At 31.4% G+C, this 15,976-nt stretch overlaps 1 long non-coding RNA gene across 1 annotated transcript; it reads left to right on the top strand.

Annotated features, from left to right (window-relative positions):
- Window positions 1-7,891: 7,891 nt before the first annotated feature.
- On the top strand, window positions 7,892-9,498 carry LOC118192165 (uncharacterized). The gene is made up of 4 exons (XR_015043961.1): window positions 7,892-8,089; window positions 8,394-8,459; window positions 8,958-9,026; window positions 9,157-9,498. It is a non-coding gene; the product is annotated as an uncharacterized LOC118192165 (long non-coding RNA).
- Window positions 9,499-15,976: the final 6,478 nt, after the last annotated feature.

Raw genomic sequence — 15,976 nt, 5'->3', positions numbered from 1 at the left:
ATTGTAAATGAAGACAGTTTCTTCTCCTTTTAACTACACTCATGGACACAATCGTATTTAGGATATTTTCTACTTCTTTTCCTTTTCTTTATATAGGCCCTTTTTTTTTTTTTTCCCTCTATTGTTTTTGGGCCATTTATTTTAAATTTTATTTTGTCCCATCTTTTCTTCCTGGCCTTTTGAACTCGTACAAGATGTACGAAGTTCCCTTTTACTCTCCTCAAACACGAAATTGCCCCTCTTTCTATATACCTTTCCTTCGCACGTATGTTTGATTTTTCGCCCATCGGTGCAGAAAGACTTAGCGGGTGCAAAACGAGATATCTGTCTACTTTGTCTGTTGTCTGTACGAGAAGCTAGACTCCGCGCTGTACCCTCATGTAGCTAGCCAATTAAATTAGACTTCTCGATGACATCAGCTTGTGGGCGTGGTCTTCTGTTACGTGACGCGATCAAAGAAAGTTGAACATATTCTTTGACGCGATGGTCCATTTTAACTGTTGACTATCTATCTGACAGTTGTATGTTTTGGTAGTGATTGAATGCGTACGGCATGTCTTCTTCGGAAGAGTGTGTGCTTTGCATGTATTGCGAAAAAAGTTTTAAAAATAGGGTGTAACTATGGAGTATACTTTAATACTCCGTGGGTGCAACTTCGAAAACATTTACGCAACATGCACAAATTTTGAAGTGAGCTGAATCACATTAAATGCGGAGAAGAAGGTTGTTTGGAAGCTTCTCTACAATAATGAATTATAGAGAACATTTAGACAATCTGCTTAAGTATGAAATTATAAGTAAAAGTTTAGATCTGTCATTCCCATGAAGACAAGGTTGTCATTCCTCACCTTACATTTATTTGAGTACGCAGTACTTTAATTTTTTCTCTCATTTTAAGGAAAATAAAATTATTGAAAAAGTGCTATTTTCTTCTTTGCTATGCTTGAATTAATCGTTGTTAAACTTTTTCGGAACTTAACGATGAGAGAAATGTTATAAATCTTGCTCTTTATCTTTTATTATCAGTAATACCAAAAGACTTACCAACATTCCAGTTGCAAATTACAAAATTATTGAAACATTAACGTACCAGTTAGTCTTTTTGCATCTCTTGCATATTTATGCTTCTTGAAAACTACGTTTATGGTATAAATTCATCACTCAATACATAAATTTTAATAACACTGTCTATTTTTCAGTTTCATTGTCTTAGTTTTTAAAAATTGGGTACTCCTCTATAATTGGGATCAGATTCAGAAATGCACATACATACATTTCTGAATCTGATCCCAATTATAGATGAGTACCCAATTTTTAAAAACTAAGACAACGAAACTGAAAAATATACTGATAAATATACATACTGTATATACAATATATACAGTTATTAAAATTTATGTATTGAGTGATGAAGTTATACCACACACATACATACATATGCACATGAACACATACATCCATACATTTCTGAATCTGGTCCCGATAACCGAAGATCACCAAAAACTGGTATCGATACATTAAATTTCCCTGCTTGACATGATGCAGGGAGATTTAATTGTATTAATTCTTTTTTTGCTTTCATTCACTAAAATGTACATACCATTTTACATTGCTTCACAATTTTCTTATCTCATATATGTTGCTTTCTTTTAGATTGTTTACTTATTTTGAATACCTAAAACTGATCATACTTAGATTTTTGTCATCTGCATTAAATTTTTTTCAGTATATTTACCTTTCAGTTTACATAACATGTTTTGTGGATTTTAAAGAATCAAACTGAACAGATATGTTCATAAACCATTTATTGGAAATTGGAAAAATGGTATTTTTATAATACATGCTTTTCTCCTTTTAGTATTACAAATGTGAAGTTAGTGGACTAAAGAACTTACTGTCTAACAAACCTTTCCCCCTTCATATTTGTAATTAAAAACTGAGTTTTAAGCAATCTTAATCTTTAGCATATTTCCAAAATAATCTTTAATGAAAGAAAAATGAATGCTTAAGTTTTCTTTCAATGCATTCTTCCCATTTCCTTGTTATTATAGTAAACACACTGAGAACACAAATTTGCTTACATGCATTATCTTAATTGTATCAATTTAATTTGTCTAATGTGAGAATTCCAATTACATGCAGCATGTTGCAGAATATTGGCAGCATTGCAATAGTTTTCTTTAATGACTGGTTTGAAAATTCATTCATTAAAAAAGTCAGATATTATATAGAATAACAAAACCTGAACTGTAATGTTCTCCTCTCTTCACCAAACTCAACTCCCTTAATCCAAACAATGGATCAAGGAATTATAACAAGAATTATGATCAAGGAATCAAAGCGTGTTACAAGAGGCATGTTTACATCTTTGCAAATAAAGTACTAGACGAAAGAAAGCACACTAACGGCATTTTTGGAAGAAATTCAACATAAGTGTGTGTGTGTGATTATGACAAAGCTTCGAGGGCTATATGCCTAAGGGAAGGGATGCCTTCATGGAGGGTTTTCTAAGGGAAACTGGCTCGTATACACGTTACACATGGGGAAAACCATGAAAACGCCCATGCAACCAGCCCATTCGCGGGATTCGAACCTCGGACCGAATGACCAGTGTTCAGCGACTTTACCGCTCGGCTGCTGGTGGGCGAATTCAACATAAGGCACTGCATAGAAATGATTGAAGGCCCATGGGAATAAGTGAATTCATCAATTATGAATGTTTTCTGGCTTCTGCTCTGGCCAATGAACAATTTTAAAGGATTTCCATCGAGTGAAAATGAAGCCAAGGAAATCACAAAAACTGCAAAAGGAATATTCATATATGGAAGGAGAAATAGAAACATTAGTCAAGAATGATAATTCTGAAATAACAAATTAAGAACTGAATGATTTTACTTTGTTATTAACTAAACAGCAGCTGAACTATGAAAGCAGCAATAGAGGGGAAGATGAAATGCTTTTAATGTATAAGAAGTTAAACAAATTGTTAAAAAAGACACAGGAAACGCCCGATTTTGGAATACAGATTGACCGAGTGAAGAAAGAAAAAAACACTGAGAGGAATTCAAAAACTGCACTCCTCATCACAATATATTTAATAAGTTGCATCAAGTATTGTCCCAAACAAAAATCAGCAGCTATTTAAAAAAATAATTGTATCATGTACCTACTTATTAAGCAGTCATAGAAATTATTTCAATTACCATTTGTTTCATCTTTGCCTTTTAATTACAATAATATTAAGGTTTGTATTAAGTATTCATGCTTTCTTAATCTAAAATATACCTAACCCATTTTTTTCCCATAAAAAGTTGGTCTTTGCGGAATGTAATTTTGCTGTATGTGCAAATGTTAATGACATAACCCCTGTCTTTGGCAAAGCTTTAAAGTATACATATACAATGAATCCTCTGGAAAATTACCACCCATGGTCCCAGATATTTTTTTCTTCTGTGTAGGTAGTTAGTTGTCTGAAAGAAATAATGTTAAATATAGATATTGCCCTCAGAAATATTCAAAAATCATTTTTCAGGATTAATTTGGATTGATCAGATAAAGCACATTATGACTACCTGATAAAGGACAGAGATATAATCATGGGGGCCTCTTAAGGGAAGCTGGTTGTATTCATATTACACATTTAGAAAATTACATGAACGACTGTGCAGTTAGCAATTTTGCAGGGATTTGAACTGGATCAAACTACCAGTGGCTGCTTGGATTTATAAATAGAGAAAAGTTCTTACTGTTGAGTGATAACTACCACCTACGTGCCTCTTGAAACACATAACAAAAAAACAGGATACTTGTTTTGTATGTTCTAGTTCATCTGCCTTACATCTTAGACACAATAACATTGCATTAAAATATTTCAGTACTTCTAACATTTCTTAGCTGTGAAATATTTTGAAACATGTTAAATAGTATATTGAACAATATTTGGCTTCTAAGTCACCTAGAAGCTGATTTCCAGATGAGAAAATGTGAGAATGACAGCGATTACATAAGTGATCCATTGTTGGTGCTTTCTGTATGAAGTAATTTTAAATTCAGCCACTAAAAATGACAGAATTTTTTAAATGATCCACTATGTTAAAAACAACTATAGACTTCCTATTCTTTTTTAACATATACAGGTTAAAATTGGTTTTCATAATACTACATATATTTAACAAGATGCTAATTCAAAATTACAATATATGTTTATTACATATTATGAAATTAACATATTGTTATTAGATAAATTTTTACTGTCTAAAATTTTGTAGAAATAATGAATTATCAATTGCTTTTAGTTTTTTATAGAGCTTTTTATGAATGGTTACATGATGAGGAAAGAAATACCAGAACATCCTTTGTAATAAATAACTCATGGGAAAAAAAAAATTCAAAATCCATTCTTCTCTAACTCTGACAGGTAGCCAAAGTGGATTTTATAAATCTGAAGGGAAAAGAATATGGCAACTAAAAGCTCAAGGTTTAAAAAGTGTGGACAGACATGTACAGCTAGCATAAATATTAAAATTTACGAAAATTAAATTTCAATACAGTACTACAAACAACACATACTACAAGCACAATTTTAATTTAGGTCTTATTCTTATTCCATCACCTCAAAAAGAAAAAAATTGCTGGTAATGATTTTAATCTTTTTTATTCTATATAATATAATAGTTATTCATTCTTTGTAGTTATCACAGTTTATTTCAAAAATCCCTCGCTAAAATATATTAAAGTTTTTTCCGTCATAATATGCATCTGTTTCCCTCTCTCACTTTCTACGCTGCTGGTACTCAAAATGCAATACCATGAATGAAGGATCCAATAATCTTAAAATCTTCCTGTTAGATGACTTAGCATAGACTTTGATGGAATATGCAGATAATTAATATTGCAGTGTATACGCATATCACGTACTCCAGTAATACTATGTAGAAAGACTAAAAAAGAAAGAACTATAAGTTGTTTTAATTACTGGAATTGTATGTTTTTCCAGTGCTCTTTTATGTGGGAAGTTTCAGCATGGCACAATATTCTTTTCAGACAAATCTCATTTTTTCCTTACCATTACGATGGTCTTATCTTAGTCTGGTGACATTTTAATAACAGATATCATGACCCTTGCATTATGAATTATCCTATAAGTGTATCACTAGTGGTTATATATAGTTTAGGGTACTATTATTCATGCCTAATATACTATATTACAGGCACCCTCAGCAGCAATCACTACATCTTAAAATTTTGCGCCCTGTTGTCTTTCCTCCCTTTCAAGGATAGCCTGCTGCTGAGTTTCAATATAATCACAATATTCAACAGTTTTTCATTGCCTATTATGTCATTCTGCTCCCTTGGCAGAAAAAAAAAAAAAAAAAAAAAGCACAAAGGCAAAATTACAACAAAAATCTCAAATACTTTTAAGGCCACACAAAGATGGAAAATGTTTACAGTCTGAGAAGATTGATGACAGAATATTTAAATTTAAAAGTAGCTCATCAAGAAGAATCTATTAGGTCAAAAAAAAAAAAAAAAAAAATTCAGAGCATGATTGTAACAAACACTGTTTGAACATGTATACACAGTGTAATATTAGCCTGCAAGCATATACTTGTGAATGTATTGACCTTAGTATTCAAAATAATTTGTGCAAACACATTTTTTCAGCAGTAATGTAGAACAGAAGTGAAAGAGGTTATTCTGGAGCAATCACGAAAAGAAGGAGTACAAAATTTAGAGAAACCACACATAAACTTCACTTCTGAGAAATCAACTATCATAATTTTTTTTAATCACTAGTAAATGAAATCCAAAAATTGGGCAATGAAAATAAAAATTTGCAGACTACATTAACAGACAAAATATTTCAGCAAATCATGCAACATTTAAATGCTGTTCAAAAATTATTACAGTTGTCAGAAAATTGCAACACAATAAATCAAAAAAATATATATGCACTAAATTTGAATCTACAAGTAAAAAGATTATTCTACAAAAAATATTTTTCTCAAGAAAAATTTGTAAAAAATGAAAACTGAACAAACCTACAGCAAATGAAACAGAAAAGTTCTCAGATATTTTATTAGGACAGGCCTGTCATTAGTAAAGGAAATGATCATGACAATTCAATACAGAAACATCACTAATAAGTGAACTTTATTACTATTTTGCTTGATCAAGAAATTTAATCATACAAGCTAATCATTACTTTTACTGTTAACTGCTCCTGTAAGTTTCTTTCTTTCTATATTAATAATTTAGAACAAACTATGAGAGATTAATTGATTATTTCAAGTTGCTTTAGAACTTTTAAGATATTTAAGAGGTAATTTCATCCAGGAAATCTGCTTGCTAAATGAAAGTGTGCTATGATTAAAGAAAACATTTGTAAATAATCAAACTTTTGAAAATAACATCTGACTAATGTAATATGTTTTGTCAATCACATAATAACTAAGATTTTACTTTTTTTTAATTTTTTGCTGTAAATATTATTTGTTGAATATTTTATAGATAATAAAAATACATAATGAAAATTTTGTGCATGCGCTTAATGTTGTAGGTAATTTCGAATGCTTCATCCCAGAACTTTAATTCTTCATTCAGATTTGTGAGAAAAAAAAAAAAAACTTAATGTGTATCCAACTTTTTATTTATTTCATAGAAGAATTTTATCTTGAATGTTGAATACTTGTAAATGCATTCACAGTCATCTACTTCCTTTTTTTATTAACGAAAAAGCTCATTAAGCTGTTCATTCACACAATGCTCCAAAAACGTCATCCTTATTACAAACAATGCATATTTTCCTATAGCTTTAAAATTAGTTAAATTATTTCCTTATTCAAAATAGTTCCTTATGTTATCTGAAGAACGAAAACAGCAACTTCATATGGCATTGAACTGTATTTCAGAATTAATCACTTATAAAATTTCATTATGCAATAAATCTTTTTTTTTTTTTTTTTTTTTTTTTTTACTGCAGTTTGATAGTTACTCTGTATAAATTGCATTCATAAACTGGTAGAGTTATTGCTGAAAGAATAATAACTAATTGTACAGATATTTTTTTTTTTATATGGCACAGATGCTTGAACAGTGTGATGTCCTATAAATTATTTCATGTATGTTAATATAAAAGTTGACATGTAAAAATATCATTTTTGAAACTCGAATTAAATAATCAATGATTCATCAAACGCCAAAACGCAAAAACAAGCAGCACCAGGAGATACTTTCAGAAGTCATAATAATCTAATATAGTATGGAAAACTTGAGATTATAAAAGAAAATAAGATTAAACTATAAAACTATATTCATGTTTACATAGTCATTTACGATTACTCCGCCTATAAATGACGTCATTTTCAAGTCAAACATAATTGGCCAACATCAGAAGGGTACGGCGCGGAGTCTAGCTTCTCGTGTTGTCTGTCTGTCTTGGCGAATAGTTTGGGTTACCAGATCATATTATTTATCGCCGCTCTTGGCGATATTTGTTTTGTTTAAAATTCCGGGTGGGCTATACTAAAGCTGTGCCGTAAATTTAAAATATTAGCTAAGTACTAATATAATAAAATATAAATATGAACTAACTACTTAAAATATTAATGTTTAATACATTATATTTTGTAATTAAAAATATTAACATTTTGTAAATTTCATTACTCATAATAATTGTCATAAATTCATTTACAGTAGTGTTTCAAGAATTTATCATTGCAGTACTAGAAATATTGAAAATTAGAGAAAGATTGTTTATTCTGATTAAGAGCTTATTTTTTAGGATTGTTATTTAGTCTACATCGGGTTTTGTTGACAATGCGCCATTTTTTTCCGATCTTCAAAATCGGGTCTACCTTGGCGACCGAAGTTTGTCGCCAAATAAAAAAATCGCCAAAAGGACCAATACTAAAGCTGTTCCGATTATTTATATCATTTATTATTAAAATTACATTAAGTATATTTTATTTATCAGCATTTTCAAGTATCCTTACTTATGTGTGTTTCATAATTTTTGTATCTTCAGAGTGGCTTGCTGCATAGTTTACCATTATAAACTGAAGTGATTTCTGTTGCTGAACCATCTGTTGTAAGTCTTCATTTGAACAGTTATTAAATATTACTATTATAAACTTTTTCTAAAAAGTATTAACATTGTTTCTAAAATTTAAAAATACGTTAACGTAATATTTACTTATGTTTAAGAAGTATGAATGCTATGAACAATCCAATGTATTTATACTTTGAAAGTTACTTTTAAAATGTTGAATGTTTAAAATGTAAGTTGAAAGTTACTTTTAAAATGGTAATGATTATTTGTATTTATTTTTATCCGATCAGAGTTTATAATTTCTTTCACTTCCATATATTTCATATATTGCAATTTCTTTTAGGTTCATTTCCCACAACCTTCAGCTTCATATTTTGAAGAAATAAATTTTGCTGCCGAAGTATCTGATGTAAATTGCCATTTTGCACTTCTAAAAAATTTTAATAGTTTTCTAACATCTATTCGTAAACTGTACTATGTTTTTTTAAATGTTTCCATCTTGATAATCATGCACTTTATTTCATTTGACCAGTGGTTGCAAATATGTACATTACAGTACATCTCAGGTGTGTTTGCAACAACATTTAGCATTATCTTCTGATTAAATAACAGCTGCTAGTAAAGCATCTATGCAGTGTTTTCATTTGAGCAGCTATTAAATGTCATATGTTTTACATATATTAATGAATTTTTATATGATTTCTGAAATATGAAATTGTTTGTCTTATGGTTGCTAAACAGCTGTACTATATCTGGCTGTTGTGCTATGGAATTATTTTTGAATTAAGAGTGTTAACAATTTATTATCTATTTATGAATTATAAAATGTTATGTAAAATAATTATTTCTTAAAATGAATGTAGTTTATATTATCTGTATTTCTAAATTTCGTATATATATATTTCAGGTTTGCTTGCAAGAACAAGCTTCAACTTCATCTTCTGATAAAATGCCATCTATTTGTGAAGGATCTCATGTAAGTAGATAATTAGTGTATTATTAAACTGCTTGCTTATACAAAATGTTCTATATTTTTTTTTGGGGGGGGGGTAAAAAGAATGTAATTAATTTCATCAGCATTTGCAAATTCTATATGTACATTTCAGGTTTGTTTGCAAGAACAGCCTTTAGCCTCATTTTGCAATGAAATACCATCTATTTGTGAAGGCTCTGATGTAAGTTGATAACTACAGTCAAAAGTCGTTTATTCGGACACCCATAATCCGGACCTCAAAGCTAAAAACTTTCTGCGCATGTGCCGCATGCATGTTCCTAAAACGTACTCGCCGTACCTCCTGCTGTGACAATGCTGAATCGCTATTGGTTGACCTACTTGCTACGTAAAAAACGTCACTTGTTTGGTCACGTGACAAGCCGATTGCATGCATTCTGAAGTGTTTAGTTTGCTGTTTAAAACGTAATAAATTTTGTATGCATATACAATTCTGAATTAATAATAAACCACTAAAAGGTACAGCTGGTAAAGAATATAGAACACAAACCTCTTTGGCTCAGGCAAACTCGATGAGTTGATCGCAAAAGGGGTCCCCGCGTTACAACGCTATCCCGGCATAGGAAATTTACGATTTTCGAATCTTTGATAGTCGAATAATTGGAGAAAATATTCGAATACACATAGAGTTCATAACGTAGCGAACCGATGATTGAGTCCAGAAGAAACAACTCCAGCAGCTGTTGGCCTTAGGCGGACATAAGTGTGCATGGCAATGGCATAGGTGAAAAAGAAATTGCCTAATTCTACACTGAATACCTCTTCAGACATAACGCTTGAAGTATTTTATTTGGACGGTATAAGATATGTTTACTAGGAAGACAAATTTCGGCAAAAAAAATATATAATTATGCAAAAGAAATTTCGTTACCGGAGCATAAATGATCTATTATTGTACTTTAGATTTTCAAATATCAGAGGTTGTGATATAATGTAAGAGAATTTTGATTTAACATTAGAGATTCAATTTTGAGGGAGTTGGAGCTTGGCATGAAGGAATTTTTTATTTATTTTATAATAAAACAAAATTGGTTTTGTATTTTTGAAAATTTTTGGCAGAAGAACAGTTTAATCTTTTAATATTTCATTGGTATGTTAATATTTTCTGGAACTAAAATTAAAAAAATGGAGGACTGTTAATATTTGCAGTAATAACCGATATTCTGAAAAAGAATATTGTTTTTGATTATTTAAAAATATAGAGCAACTTCTGATGATGTCCGTCTTTTAAAAAGGTACAAAAAGGCAAACTAGAACACTACTTTGTCATTGTCACTAGTAATGTATCAAAAAACATTGTTTCAGTTTTGGATGTGGGTATTCAGTTGCATACTAATTTATGTGAATCACAGGAAAAACATAAGCAGCCAGGATTGTTGCCTATAGAGAGTGTGGATTATCGTTCTGTGATATCGTTCGTTGCACTAGTCGACATCCAACCGCTGTTAAGCGAATGTGGCATTTATGGAATGCTGAGGATTATACTGAACGGCATGCAGCATCTCATTGCCGTCCCACGATTAATACCCGAAAGGACAGGCATATTGTGAGGTCAGCCCTCCAAATTTACAACCACATCACAGACTATTAGTCAGAAAATGGGCATATTTGCAGCATGCCCAGTATCTGCTCGTACGGTGTGTCAACGTTTGCATCAGCATGGACTATCAGCACAGTGTCCATTACTTTAGCTTTCCTTGACAATGCAGCACAGAGAGAGATGGCTACTGTGGTGTGTCCAACAACAAAGCTGGATATAGGGGGGGCACAATGTCGTCTTTTCAGACGAGTCCCGTTTCTGTGTGCATTATTCTGATGGTCGTATATCTGATAATATGAAGTGTCTAGAGGCTCCAAGGAGACCGCACATCGCCTGGTTGCATTCAGTATCGGCATAGGAACCCTAATGTGATGGTATAGGCAGCCACTGAGCGCATGGCACACACATCTTTAGTTCGGATCGATGGTAATTTGAATGCCAGATCGGTACATTTGTGACATCTTACATCCAGGGGTTGTGCCCTATCTTTGAGGCCTGCCAAATACAATCTTCCAACAGGATTAATTCAAGACCACATGTTGCACATTGTGTTCTGACCTTCCCCCGTATGCAGGTTCAGGTTCAGGTGGAAATGTAGTGGGACACCCAATGTTTACTATAAGTAATGTAGGTATAGTCCCACTACACTTCGGTTTATTTTTAAAGTTAATATTAAAAAAAAATACTCCTCTGTATGCAGTGTATTTGATTGCTGCCCTGGCCTGTACGGTCTCCAGATCTGTCACCCATTGAAAATACCTGCTCATGGTTTGCTGAGGATTGGCCTAGCAACCCTCTCCATCTAATACGATTGATGAAGTGTGGCATAGACTTGAATCAGAATGGAATGAGATGCCGATTTCTGTCATTCAAGTGAAATTCTACTCAGGGCCTAACTGGATAAGGGCCGTTTTAGCTGCCAGGTGGAGCAGTTGTTTCGACTGATTTCACATCCTTGTAAACCCCCAAGCTGCTTACAAATTTAATCATTTTGTCTTCATGCCATACTATTTACGCGCAACAAATATTTTTTTTATTTGCTTTCCTCACACTATAGCAATTTTAATGGCTATTAGTGTATTATTGATTAACAGTTATCTAAGAGACTTCAAGAGTAAGTACTTTACATAGTTTATAAAACTATTGCATATTTCTGTATAAAAAATTTTTGATGCAGGATAGATAGTGCCTAAAGACTTCATGCAACCATCAATGGAGTTGACAACACATTCATATTAGATCATTTTCTTTTATACTTTTCCCAACCACCAGTAGATTGTAAATAAAAAACAAATTACAACATAGCCAAACTGTTCTGAAGTAAACATTAACAATATATACAAAGCCAAAATAATTATATTCGCATAATAAGTGCATGACACTTTGTTACTAATAAATATCAGAGTGTCTTGGATCAAATTAATATTTGAACAGATGAAAAATTAAGTTTGACACTATCATAAGCAACTGCAGTTTTTCATTATCATAGTGGCAGAGATATCTTTGAAGATATAATTAATAGCATCATTACAACAAGGTGAAGTATAGTAAAACCACCCGCTACTAGACAGTTACAGGATTGCTATATATGTGTACAGTGGTTCTGTGCTTCGAAATCAGGAACTCTCTATTTAATGGGGTATATCTGATAATATGAAGTGTACATTGCTGGAGGATCGACTTACATTATCATCATGTTGGGAAAATATTTTGCATCATGACATAATTTATGTGCATGATAAGATACATAAAACTGTTTTGAGTGATATCAGCTGTAAATTTAGAAAGACACTTGGTACACTCCCTTATTAAAGTGGCTTTTCCATAGGTCTTAGGCATTGTTTAAGATTACATAAATTACATAAAGCAGTCAAGTTAATTCGTGATGAATTACTAACTCTATCTCAGATTTTATTATACTTATGAAAGCTACAGATCGTGTTTAATAAAAAGCACCAGAAATAATCACTGTCGTATTGACTAGCCATTTAGTCGCTCTCATACCATTTGCCATTGTGCATAATGATATAAAACTAATGCCTTAGTAGCATTGCTCAGTCAACATCATGATATTCGTGAAATTTTCTAAGGGATAAATCAAACAAAAATGTAAGCAAAAGTCTTCTAAAAGATTATCTTCCCTAGAAAATACCAGCCAGATTTAAGACAAAAATACAGCATGTCTTCTGAGAAGAAAATAATTACTTACAAAATCATGTTTCCAACACTAATAAAGCACTTAATTATATATTAAAATTTCAAAAGATCTACACAGTTGATATTCAACTAAGTCTTGCATATCTATTATTTGGCTTCATAAAGTAATATGTTGTCTAAAATGAAGTAGTCATATAAAAACATATTTAAAAGCAATATATTTTTCTTAATGATGGTTATATAAAATTTCTTAATAGAATGGTTTTTCTGAGTAAATGAATTAGAGTTTAAAACAATAAATATAATAGTGCTGTAATAAAGCTTCATAGGACTAAGGCTGGATTTCCTGCTAATTTGTACTTTAGATTTTTTTTCTGCTTTGTGGAACTTTTCTCTTCTTCATAACATCATGCTTTTAATGTACCTTTAAAAGCTAATTAATTAATTTTGACAAGTATTTTGCTTGAGAGATGCTCTCATGGAAGCTACTAAATGATATTTGTCTCGGACCTGCTTTTCTGATTAGAAAATACATGAAAGACCAAGCCAGCCATGATCTGCCTGAGATCAGTGTACAAATGTTTTGTGTCTTTAAATATGAAGCTAGGTTAAGTGATGTATGTTTAGTAAAACTCTTAATCTTTATAATAAAATATATCATAAATATATTATACCTACATAAATATGTATCACAGAACATTTGCTTAGATACAGCTAGGATAACTTCTCTTGTTAATGTTATTTTGCATGGATTTTTTAATCAAAATTGTCTCTAAAGTAATGTGCTATAGATTTGTTTTGAGATTTAGAATGATGTCAGACAAAACTGGACAAACTTTATATTTTCCTAGATCCAAATTTTCCAACTTAATGGAAATAATGCTTATTCATCACATGAAGTAAAATTCTGAAAAAAAAACTTATGAAATTAAAAAAAAAAACTTATGAAAGCATTTTAATGAAAAATTAATAACAATCAGCAATACCAGTTTCTAGGAAATGATGATTTAAGTGAAAGAAATATTAATTAGAAAATATGTAAACTGACATTTAACATGTATGTTACAAAAGTGCATAAAAGATAAGTTAAGTAAAATGTGTTTCATCAAAGAGTAAAATCTTCTATTAATGATTTACTATGAATAAATTATTAGTAGTTATGTGTACATTTGAGAAAGAGTATAAAAATCATCAGTACAGCGAATTTGTTCTACTGATATTATCACTTAACGTAGTTACCATTTGACTGTTAATAGACAAAAATATAAAAATTTCCCCAATTTATTTGCAGAATGTGTGTGGATGAATCTAAACAACATAGGAACATTTCTTTAGATCAGGGGTTCTCAACCAATGGTATACAAAGAAGCAAAGTATTTTTAACTATTAAATTAAAAAATTAAAACCCAACATCCTGATTGAGTTTTTTTTCTAACACTCATAAATTTATGTGATTTGAGCTTTGTTCAGGAGTGGTGGTGGTATTAAAGGTTTTCAATTTTTGTTTAGATGGTACGCGTTAGTCAAAAGGTTGAGAACCGCTGCTTTAGATTAAATATTAGAAGAAAATGATAATTGCAGTTTGTCTAATTTGTAGATTTCCACAATGATTTAATATTTTGGGGGGTTAACATTAATATAAATAACTATTGTAATATTAAAACACTGATGGCCTTTAAAAGCATAACATTATTGAAGACAGGAGATAAAGCCATATTTATTATACAAATAAATTTTAATACACTTGTTTAACTGTACATGTGTAAGCAAATCAGTTAGACTTAAAGTACATAGTTTAAAAAACAGTAGGACTTGGAGTATACCACCTCGTACAGCCATTGCATGAAGATAAACAGATACTGGATGTGCACCTAGAATATGTGAGAAAAGTGGATTTCAGTTATTACCAGTGTTCAGCTGATGTAGCCATGGGTAGACTGTGGTACGTTAGTTTTTTTATAATCATAGGCCTGATATATTCAGTAGATAACAGATCTGATGAAATCATAGATCAAGGGATTAATAGATTAATAGAAAAAATGGTGGGAATTTAGGAATTGTTCTGTGTTATGTGCCAGACATTCCTTGTTGATCACTAGTTCTAGACAACCTCTAAAGATAGACAGCAGTGAGCTTTGAAAACCTCAGAGTAATAATAAATGATTCATCAGATTTTAAAAACACTGCCTTTTCAAAAATAGTGTACATACAATAATCAATTTATGGAAATGAACTGGAAACTAAAAAATTACCTTGCATGCTACATACATTTTATGAACATTGATCACATAGCACACTTCCAAATGGCTATTGATTTCACATTTTTTGTACGAGTTTCTATACTGCATACTATCTATCACATTTGAAGTCTTCCATTGGGCAAACATTAAGGAGTGCATTTTTGTACATAATGTACTGTTAATACATTATGTACAAAATGCACCTGATGCTCGCATGGTATTTTTATACATAATGTAGCTGGTGCTCACATAACGTACACAGCAAAACATTTGTTGTACGTAAAGAAAATTTGGATAATTTCTCATTCTTTACTTGGATTCAATCATTATAATATGCATAATATTTTCGATATTAGAATTTTTAAATCTGATAAATCATTTACAGTAGCCCTAAACAATGGCGCCTGTTCAACTGCACATTAAACATGGAGGCTGTTTTTTTTTGGGGGGTGTTTAATTTATTTGATTACAGTATAGTAACTTGGCTAAGGGTAGAGATACTTTCATGGAGTACTTTCAAAGAAAAATTAGCTTATACATAGTTCATATATGCGGAAAACTATGAAAACACACCTGCAGCCAACCTGTTCGCCAGAATGTAAATTCAGGTCGAATTATCAGTATTCAACTACTTTACTGCTTGGCTGCTAGCAAAGCCAGAGCTAGATATTTTATCACCTAATAGGATAACTGCTGCTTGCAAATTATGCCTTCCAGTTCCTGCCAAAATTCTAAAAATTTTGACGCTCCTGTGTCTTGCTGCCCATTGCACTCATACAGGTTGCCCTGGCCACCGATGAGCATTAAACGTGAAGGCAACTGGAATGTAATGGACCATACGATTACATTTGGTTTCAGACCTGTTTGGGGATGCATAATGCATGACATAATGTGGCATTTTTTTTTTATGCAGACCATGGATGTGATCCTTGATGGTGTTGATGTATTAAGATTCATCTGGAAAAAATTAATTTATA

The sequence above is a fragment of the Stegodyphus dumicola genome, chromosome 11, assembly GCF_044657685.1.
Source record: "Stegodyphus dumicola isolate Sdum_Otavi_A_Nest chromosome 11, ASM4465768v1".
Classification (NCBI taxonomy): domain Eukaryota; kingdom Metazoa; phylum Arthropoda; class Arachnida; order Araneae; family Eresidae; genus Stegodyphus; species Stegodyphus dumicola.
The sequence above is the reverse complement of the archived record's forward strand: the minus strand, read 5'-3'. Positions and strand labels throughout refer to the sequence as shown.